The sequence below is a fragment of the Nyctereutes procyonoides genome, unplaced genomic scaffold, assembly GCF_905146905.1.
Source record: "Nyctereutes procyonoides isolate TBG_1078 unplaced genomic scaffold, NYPRO_anot_genome, whole genome shotgun sequence".
Classification (NCBI taxonomy): Eukaryota; Metazoa; Chordata; class Mammalia; order Carnivora; family Canidae; genus Nyctereutes; species Nyctereutes procyonoides.
In genome coordinates this window covers 8,402,071-8,410,500 of record NW_026575135.1, presented here as the reverse complement: position 1 = coordinate 8,410,500, position 8,430 = coordinate 8,402,071, and positions in this window count along the sequence as shown.

Here is an 8,430-nt window from a genome sequence, read left to right as displayed (position 1 = left end):
TGAATATATATATTTCTGTCTGCCTTGTCTCTCAGTATTTTCCTTGTAATATCTCAATATTTTCTATGTATGGTATCTCCCTATTTCCTCTTATTTTTTTCTCCTCATGCCATTCATTCTTTAATTTGAGCACTATGTCATAAGCACCTACTATGTACCAGGCACTATGCTAAGCCCTTTGGATATGCATCTGCCCACCCTTTTTTCTAGGGAGCTTTCTCTTTGCTGAGAAAGAGATTTTCAGACCATGTGTCAACATGAATTTCTCCTCCTTTTTCCTTTTGTTGTCTCTACCTCCATCAGCTCTTCCCACACTTTTCTCACCTCGCTGATTACAAAAGAAAACAGAACCATTATTTTACTTATTGCATTCTTACACTAGAATGATGCGTTCTCTGTATCCTGATTTTTAATGATTAAAAAGATAATATCCTATTGAATAATATTCAGATATTTGACAGTAGCACCAGGTCTTCAAAGAAACTTTAATTTCCCACCAACCAACCTGTATCCCAACCATACCTGGATATCCTCCATGCTACAGATTCATTCCCAGGCCTTTCCTTATGCTGGTCCTCATTATATGGGATGCTCTCAACCTGGATTTGTCAAGGTTCTCGTGAGACTTGGCTGCACTGTCTGCTTTTTTTGGCCATGTCTCCGTCTCCAGCATTTAGCACATGCCTGGTGCACAGGAAGAGCTCAAGGAATGCTCGTTGTATTTTTTAACAATTAGGATTAAAATTAAGTCACTCATTACTTGGGACAGCATATTTTCTTTTAGCTGCTGGGCCACCTCAGAAACAAATCTTTTAGCTTGAACTGACCAGCCAAGATGGAGAAAGAGAAGGTAAGAACAGACAAGGAAGAGAAACATGTCACTCTGAGGAGGACTGAGAAACTCAGAGGTTGTTCTTTCTCATGGGGTTAAAGAACTGTCAGAGGTGGGGCAGGAACAACTGCAAATAGTTTGCCTCCCTCTTAATCCTTCAGGGGAGGGAAACCTGTTCTAAGTAGAAGATGTAACAGCTGCACTACTACCAGCACATTCCACAAAAGTCACAAGAAAATTGATGAGAATTCAAATACTCCGATAGCAGCAAGAAAAAGCCTCCGAAGGAAAACACCAGGGAAAGGGACTTGGAGACTTTTCTCCCTTGGAGAGGTGAATGGCTAAACCACATGCATCTGGTAGACCGCCAGGAATCAGAGGTCACAGAGCGGCCTCGGATGCCCCAGTGAAGGCTGACGCCAAGGGGCACAGCACCGGTGCGAAATCAGACAGCCAGAACTTTAAGAATTATAATAATCTCCACTCTCTAGACCCCACCCTGGTCCAGGCTGGTTTAGAGCACCGGGGGTGAGGTCATTCACCTGTACCAAGAGATAAAGCCCTTTGCGGATCATTCCCTTAGGAGCTTGGCAATTAAGATCATTTAGAAAATGAGTAAGAGCTGTTGGAGAAGAGGCATTCCTGGTCAAGCAGGGCTGCAGACTCCTGGAGCAGCTGGATCTTTGCCGGGGGTTGCGGGGGGCAGTGCTGAGTAAACCACATCCTTAGAAAAGAACGATATTTGCAGCACCTACCTGCAGTGAAAGCACCCAGGGTGTTTGTTAAGAGTTCAGATCTGGGGAGGTGGGGGGCAACTCTTTTGAATATCTAGGGAGTTTAGAACAAAGCAAAAACAAATCTCTCCTGTCTCCGCCTCACTCAGATCTAAACTGCTTTATGACACTTCTGTGAGATCTTTCATTTCCACACACAGAAAGAGATACCATTTGTGAGGGTCAAATGTGTGTCAGCAAGTTTCCCTGGTGGTTAACACCCACTCACTAAAGTGTGAGAAGAGCGCCAGAGGTCTGAAGACCATTAACATGGCACATGTAAAGGGCACCAGCCTTTCATGTGAGCCAAAAAGCCACCTGCCCTGGGGTTTCTCTGCTCTGGACCATCCTCCCCTGACCTCAGGCCTGAAAAACTGTGGTCAGGAAATCCCTCCTGTGTTTCAGAACCTCTATGTCCTTGCTTTTTTTTTTTTTTTTGAATGTTTATTTATTTATGAGAGACAGAGAGAGGCAGAGACATAGGCAGAGGGGGAAGTAGGCTCCCTGCAAGATCCTGATGCAGGACTCAATCCCAGGACCCTGGCATCACGACCTGAGCTGAAGGCAGACGCTCAACCACTGAGCCACCCAGGTGTCCCTATGTCTTTGCTCTTGCATAGAGTTGTTACATTGAGCTTTGTACTCCTAACAGCTGCTTATATCTGTCACATTATCCTATTTAGTTTTCTCTTTCAGCAGATTCATGTACTTTTTTGATATAACTATTTCATTATTCTAATGTACTCTTCTTGCTAAACTCGGATTTCTTACTAAATTGTAAAAATAATTCATCATCCTTGCTGTTTAAGTGATATAGCAAATCATTATAGCATCTAGGTAGTGAATTTATTGCTGTTCACTGAACAGTTCTTTAAACTTTCTGTATGTTTAAAATTTTGCATAATATAACACTGGGGAGGAGGAATTCTGAAAGTACAGAAAGTGAGAGAATGAAAAGTAAACTCCTCCCCTCTCCTTATGCTCTCTTCAATCTAATTCCCAGAAAATAGTCACTGTCAGCAATTTTTTAAATGATGTTTCAGAGGTACAGCTTTATAATTTGACATCTGTACATGCTACAAAGTGATTACCACTACAAGTCTAGTTACTATCCATCCCCATACAGTTGAACCCCTTCGACGTTTGCTTATATATTCTTCCAGAAGTTGTCTCTGGATAAAGAAGCACATTTTTTTCTACTTGATAGCATACATATGACATAAGTGCCTAACAGCAAGTCTGAACTTGCTTTTGTCAATAACTGGCATATCAGGAACTTCTTTTCAAATAAATATAAAGAGACCAGTCCATTTTCTCTAGTTTCTATATAAAATTTCACTTTATGAATATACATAATTTGAGCAATACCATGGTGAGAGATATACAGGCCATGCAGACAGTTCACGGTTTGGTTATTCGTTTTGTAGATACATATACATATAAATACAAATGTCACAAGGAACAACCTTATGCTCTCCTTTTACATTCAAGTATTTGTACAAGATAATATCCTGGAAGTGAAAATGATGGGCCATATTTGCATTGAAATGTTTTAAAATATTGCAAAATTGAATCCTAAAAAGTCACACCAATTTATACTCCTATAAAGAATTTGTTTCCCTACATCCTCAAATATGTTTAATATTTTCAAATTTTTTCCTCTTTACTAATCCGATAAGTGAAAAAAAAGAACTCAGATTTTAATTTCATTGATTTAACTAAACAAAATGAGCATCTTTTCTCATATTTGCCATTTGTATTTTTTCCATAAGCTGCTGACTCATACTCTTCACCTAAATTATATTAGGGTTTTCAACTTCTTTGTTGATTTATTTAAAAGCTCTTTGTATATTAAGAAAGTTAACCTATTTTCCATATATGCTGTAAAAAAGACATTGCCAGTTGGTCCTTTGCCATCTTATTTGCAGTATTTTTTGCATTGCAGAAGTTGGGAATGAGGTTTTACCCCCAAAAAAAAGTTTTTCACAATCACACAAATAAGTGATCATTACAATGAATTGGAACAATGCATAAAGTATCAGGTGGCCAACCTATATGTGGAATTTAAAAACAAACAGCAGCAACAACAACAACAAAACTATATCCATAGTTACAAAGAACAGATTGATGGTTGCCAGAGGTGGGAGCTGTATAGCTGGAGAATTGGATGAAGATGGTCAAAAGATAAAAATTTCCAGTTATAGAATAAATTCTGGGGATATAACATATGGCATGGCAACTACAGCTAACAATATTGTATTATATATTCGAAAGTTTCTAAGAAAGTATATGTATATAGAGAGATGGATGGATGGATGGATACATAGATACAGAAAACAACCTAAACCATTTATATGGTATAACTACTTCTATAGGTCATTCCTATAAATGGAATATCATGCATCCAATTAAGAAGTGTATTGTAGTTTGTCACATGAAAAAGCAGTTTACAAAAGCATACACACTCACACACACATATAATGCTTTGCTATTTACAACCTATATCCCACCATGTGATACATCCAACAACTTTGAAATATGCCACTATCACCATCTTATAGGTGATAAAGCAGAGTCATATAACCAAGTGATTTCTCTGAATTGACATAATTAATAAATGTGAGATCCAGAACTTATACTTAGAACTTCTAACTCTACAATCACCTGGTTTGTTTGTTTTTCACTTTATCATGCTACCTCAGCGGGGAGAGCAAGAATGCCGCATAGTATTTATACGGAGTGATGTTTCTATAGGTATGTAGGAGTCTTTTGAATTATCATGGTAGTAGCATATATCCCAAATCACACATTTACTTTCAAAATTCAAATTTTCTTTCTTTTTTTAAGATTTTATTTATTTATTCATGAGAGACACAGAGAGAGAGAGAGAGAGACAGAGACACAAACAGAGACACAGGCAGAGGGAGAAGCAGGCTCCATGCAGGGAGCCTGACGTGGGACTCGATCCTGGGTCTCCAGGATCCTGCCCTAGGCCAAAGGCAACGCTAAACCGCTTAGCCACCCAGGCTGCCCCAAATTTTCAACATAATTCTAATGTACACAAATTACTGAATATATATTAGGCTCATTTAAAACTTATCTTAAATGTTTCCCCAAAAAAGTGCTCCATAGGGAATGTGTCTAGTGACACACACCATAATGATCCCTCACTTCCTCATATTTCTCGTGAAGCAATATCTTTTATTAAAACCGTCAATGACTAATATAACAGGCAGTCTTCCCTTGTTTTCTACGTTAAATTAGAATTGCATTTCCTCCTCTGTCAATTCAATTTTGTTTTCCATAGAAAGTCAAGAAGGAACATTTGGTGCTAAATGTCCCATTAGCATTCTCTGACCTTCTGCACAGTTGGGCTGCAACTGTGAACCCGCTGTGGCCACTGAGACACACAAAAGAAGTGGAAAAAGCCACTTAATGTCTAGAGTGATGCAAAATGCCAAGGAGCAACTAAATCATACCCGGTAAAGGAAAGAAAAGAACTAAGTAGGCCCTTCTGGGCTACTAGAAATAAAAGAGGCAGGAACCCTCAGGATCTGGGGCCCAAAATCATCTTCATCCAAAAAGAAACCCCCCAAAAACCAAAAATAGAACGACAAGGACACCTTTGCGGAAGCTGGTAACATAAACACATATTTTAAAATCTGTCCATAAAATGGACTATATTTTTTTAAAAAAGGAAGCATAATTATTAAAAGTAATCCATGTACAATCCAAAGAAAAGTTCCAACCTCATAATGCAAATGTCAACAAATATTGAATCCACTTATCACTGTTCTTGAATAACTGTGCAGTGTGGTATGATAATGTGGAAGAAACTTGGGGGGAAATGCTAAGATCCTCTAATTTAGAGGGACAGAGGCTTGAAGGCAGTAGATGCAGAAAAGAAAATAAACACCCACTTAGAGTCACACAGCCTCCAAGCAAATTTTTCCCCTCTGCATAAAAACAGTATTCTGAGGCCACGAATTCTCCTATTCTGGGCTAGGAGAGTTTTCTCTAACCAACAGATGCTGGGAACAAAGAAAGTGGCAGATACCAGAATTTAGCTGACCTACCTCCTTTTCTAACTCCTTTCTTCTTTGCCTGCCTCTCCAACAGAGTCTGTAAAAGATAAAGACTCAATCTACCTTGCTCCAGTGAGCTAGGAGTGGCAATGAGACACACTCCTAACCAAAGAACTGCAGGCAGAAGTTTCTTGGTGTTGCCTCTTCCTCTCCTTCCTTCTCCCTCCTGGAACCCATGCACAGCCTGGAGGTGCAGCAGACTCAATAAAAATGGAAGGGCAGAAAGGTAGAAAGAACCCACATGTGATGGCATCATTGAGTCACCCAACAAGTCCTAGACTGACCACCTCTGCCTTCTTGTTTCCTGCTTAAGCTACCATAGAGTGTTTTAGACTATTTGAAGTTGAACACACAATTCTAATACAACAAAATATCTCCTGGAGCCAAGCCACTATTCAACTGGATGTCAACACCGTAAGAGCAGTACCGAAAATAGAGGCAGGAAGATCCAGCAGGGGACTCCTGCAATAAAGAGTTAAACACGATGGGATACAAGATAAGGCAGTAACAGTGAGGGCGGAATAAAAGGGATAGACTTAAGAGATACTTGGGAAAACAGGGCTCAACTTTCCTCTTTTCCCCCTGAGCCCCATGGAAATGGGAAAAGGGAAAAAATGGGAGAAAACTTGCATCAGTGCTAAAAATTGAGACAGATGTTTTGTACAGCTTCTGAATGGTTCTAATAAAACTAGATGGAAAGACAACACCTAGAGACAACATTTATGATCTGGAAATGAGGGAAAAAAGTGAATAGACAACTTCCTGGCAAAACCCTACTAACACTAGCAAGTGTTCAGGAACGAGGCTGGGAGGAAGGTAGTGGTGGATAAAAGGGAAGCACCGCCTAGAATTATATGTGTAGCCATGGGTGGGTACCACTCCAAGCTATTCAAGGAGATCCCCAGCAGCATGTTGTTATTCCAGCAAGCAGGAAGCTGGCACTGTGGCAAAACTTCTCTGAAGCAGTGCCATTTCTCCCCAGTGAGGCAAGCACTGGGGAGAGGCTTTGAGGCTTTGGCCAGCACAGCAAGGACGGAGGAGAGACAAAGCCATGCCACATGGAAAGCCCCACAAATCGTTTGCAGCCAGCACAAAGGAAGAAGATAAACACTAAACTCTTGCCCAGGTGTTAGTCCAGGATCCTGCTCCTTCTCCACATAACTTAATCCGCTGGTAATATAAATATATGCCAGTCAGTCTTCAAGCTTAACATCTAAAACAAATAATTACTATTATAGCTATTTCTATTATTTTAATAGTAATCAGATATACAGGGAGAAGATCCAAAGATAATTCAACCACCCTGTTGAAACAGGTAAACACCAAAGGTAAATAGACCTCTCTTTATTCAAGAAGACACAAACAGCAGAAAAAAGGGAGCCTATAAAACATATGAGCTTATGAATATGAGCAAATTCTGCAGAGGAAGCAGATGCATTTGAAAAAGACTTTAACAGGAAAAAAAGAATTTGCTTTCCAGAAATTTGAGAAAATATAGACTCATGATTACAGACTTAAAGGCAGAGGCTAAGAAATAGGAAGAATTCTTAAAATACACTTGAATTTTGTAACAGCATTGATGGAGGGGGAAGACAATATAATAGGAGGCAAAATGTCATTAGAAGAGGTAAGGACCAGAATATACAATGTCAAAAATCAAATTAGGGACAAAGGGGACAAACACTGGAGGTTTTCTCAGACGACAGAGAAAAAGATCAACGTGCTGAAATTTCAAGAAATGAAAAATACAGATCATTGGTCTTAAATATATATTTAACATAGGGGGGAAAAACAGAACAAAAGTGGTATTAAGAGATATAAAAGAAACAAGCTCTTTTTTACAGATTCAGGCAAACCTATGAACGAGATACATCAACTTAACCATATTCTGCAGGCATTTTTGAACTTCATGGATGAGAAAAAAAATCTTACAAATACTCAAAGGAGACAAAGTGGATTCATTACTACTGGTTAAAAGTCCCTTGAGTGTAGGCGAAAGAAACTCAAATTAGCTTAAGAACAAGAAATTAGCGGAAGCAAAACAAAACACACACAACAACAAAAATGCTGTTTGGGTTATGTATTCTGGGAAGTTCTGGGAAGTGTAGGATGAATTTGGTTTCAGAACTCAGTTCCAAATGACATCTTCAAGGCTCTCACTCTCTTTCCATTTTGCAGTTCTGCATGCATCTATCTGCCTACCTTCATACCCATATTCATTCTCTCAATTTCTCTCTCTACCTCTTTCTATATCTGTCAGTGTCTGTATCGATCTACCTATGAGTCTAGATATATCTGTATAAGAAGTTAGGAGCAATCATTGTTTCTGCTTGATCTGGTAAGTAAGCAATGAGTCTGGGGCTATGGGGGTTACTGGTAACTATCTACCTTTCTTATCATCTTATCTAGATATATTTATTATATCTAATATAGAGATATTATATATTGACAGATAAATATGTAATTATATCTGTAGATAGGTAAATAGGCAGGTAGATGGATGGACAATAGCTAGGTAGGTAAGTGAATTAGATAGAGCAAGCTACCAGTAACCCCAGTAACTCCAGACTCATATTGCTTACTTACCAAACCTAGCAGAAACAGTTATTTCTCCCAACAACTATTTTGGAGTTCCAATTGGTCCTGATTGAGTCAGGATCCCATCTAGAAGCAATTACCATCTCCAGTGATCGTAGCACTCTGCTGATCAGCCTGTATATGAGGTGTGGGGTGGGATCTG